Source organism: Bubalus kerabau, chromosome 1, assembly GCF_029407905.1.
Source record: "Bubalus kerabau isolate K-KA32 ecotype Philippines breed swamp buffalo chromosome 1, PCC_UOA_SB_1v2, whole genome shotgun sequence".
NCBI classification, from domain to species: Eukaryota; Metazoa; Chordata; class Mammalia; order Artiodactyla; family Bovidae; genus Bubalus; species Bubalus kerabau.
Window position 1 is genome coordinate 225,423,481 of NC_073624.1, and position 2,368 is coordinate 225,425,848.

The following is a 2,368-nucleotide window of genomic DNA, read 5'->3' on the forward strand; positions in this document are numbered from 1 at the left end:
GAGTAACTGTGTTTGAGGTCTTCTTTTCCCAGGCTTCAAGTAAAGTTGAATTCTTTCCTTAAAGGTTGAATTCTTTCTTCCTTTTGGTTTCTACCCTTCTAAGTTTGGCCCAGTGGTTTGTGTGAGCTTTATATAGGGTGAGATTTGTGCTGAGTTTTTGTTTGTTTGTTCGTTTTTTCTCTGATGGGCAAGGCTGAGTGAGGTGGTACTCCTGTCGTCTGATCATTGGCTTTGTATTTTTGTTTTGTTTGTTGTTTAGATGAGGCATCCTCCACTGGGTGCTACTGGTGGTTGGGCAATGCTGGGTCTTGTATTGAAGTGGTTTCTTTTGTGTGAGTTTTCACTATTTGATACTCCCTAGGGTTAGTTCTCTGGTAGTCTAGGGTCTTGGAGTCAGTGCTCCCACTCCAAAGATTCAGGGTTTGATCTCTGGTCAGAACGAAGATTCCACAAGTGGTTTGTAATGGCCTTGTGTCCCTCTGATTCTTCTTCAGTGAATCAATCATGCTGTCGTCAGATGGTCACAGCCTTCCTTCCCCATCCCAGTTCCTCAGCACCTTAAATATACTATCTTCAGCTAAAGACAAGTGAGGATTTGGGGGTTGGGGGTGGGTGGGTCCAAAGTTGGCTTTTTAATTCCTGGTTTTCTCTACTATAAAGTACAGCATTATTTACAATAGCCAGGACATGGAAGCAACCTAAATGTCCATCAACAGAGGAATGGATAAAGAAGACAAGGTGCATGTATGCAATGTAATACTACTCAGCCATAAAAAGGAATGAAATGGGATCATTTGTAGAGATGTGGATGGACCTAGATTCTGTCATACAGAATGAAGTCAGCAGTCAGAAAGAGAGAATCAAATATTGCATATTAATGCATATATGTAGAATCTAGAAAACCTATTTGCAGGGCAGAAATAGAGATTGAGATGTAAGGAACAGACATGCAGACACAGGGAGGGAAGGAAAATGTGGGACAAACTGGGAGAGTAGCATTGACATACATACATTGCTATGTGTAAAATAGATAGCTAGTGGGAACCTGCTGCATAGCACAGGGAGCTTAGCTCAGTGCTCTGTGATGACCTTGAGGGTGGTATGGGAAGGAGAGGGAGAGAGGTTCAAGAGGGAGGTGATATATATATATATATACTTATAGCTGATTCACGTTTTTATACAGCAGAAATCAACACATTGTAAAGCAATACTCCAGTAAATATATAAATACATATATTCCAATTAATACACAGTCCATAGGGTTGCACAAAGCTAGACATGACTGAAGCAACTTAGCATGCATGTGTACATATAGTGAGAGATTTTTATTATTTACTACTATAGGTCTGGGCTTCCCTGGTGGCTCAGATGGTAAAGCACCTGCCTGCAGTGCAGGAGACCTAGGTTCGATTCCTGGGTTGGGAAGAGCCCCTGGAGAAGGAAATGGCAATCCACTCCAGCACTCTTGCCTGGAAAATCCCATGGACGGAGGAGCCTGATAGGCTATAGTCCATGGGGTCGCAAAGAGTCAGACACGACTGAGCGACTTCACTTTCACTGTAGGTCTAGTTCCTTGTACATTGCCTGGCACATAATAGATGTTTGGTAAGTATTTGCCAAAGGAATATCCTGTTTCACATTCTGCCCTGTATTACTTGCTGATCATTTCATTCTTTACTTTCTCAATTAAATTTCAATTTCCTTATAGCTAAGAACCATGCTTCATATTTCATCTTATAGCAAATTTGTCATCTATAACTTATTGATTGATCAGAGCTTGGGACTATTAAGCAAGATGGCAGATAACAGGAAAATACAAACAGGTGGGATCTTAGATGGGTTTGGGGAACAACATAATTTAACTGCCTCCACATGTCCAGAACAGGTAATGAGTTGTCTCATCACTTAACACAGAGGCAATATACACCCCTGCTCTGCAGTATCCACCAAAGTCTAAAAGTCAATACCAGTCAATGTCTGAGGCTCCTTGCTCCCCAGAGAGTTTTTACTAAGGGAATAAAATAATTCATTAAAATGTAAATTCTTCTATTCTGCCTGCTTTGCATCTAGGTAAGTCTTCTTTCCAAAGAGCTCAAATAAGTGGTAACAGCTCTATTTAACATAGAGTATAGTATACATCTCACACAGTCCAAATGAAATTAAATGAAAACTTGTAGGAGTTGTTCTAAAAATCTCTCTTGGCAGCATGGCATACAAACTTAAAAAAACATGCAGATAGAGTTAGTGGAAATGAAAGTTGGGTTGCTCACTTAGTCTCTGTAATTTAAATTCGTGGCAGTTCAGGGAAGAGGCTGAGATAGCATAAGAGAGGTGCCTGCCTTGCCATCTCAGAGATCTACAGTCACTG

At 40.8% G+C, this 2,368-nt stretch overlaps 1 non-coding gene across 1 annotated transcript; it reads left to right on the forward strand.

Moving 5' to 3' along the window:
- The first annotated feature begins 1,353 nt into the window (after positions 1 to 1,353).
- TRNAC-GCA (transfer RNA cysteine (anticodon GCA)) lies at positions 1,354 to 1,425 on the forward strand. Its single transcript has one exon. It is a non-coding gene; the product is annotated as a tRNA-Cys (tRNA).
- Positions 1,426 to 2,368: the final 943 nt, after the last annotated feature.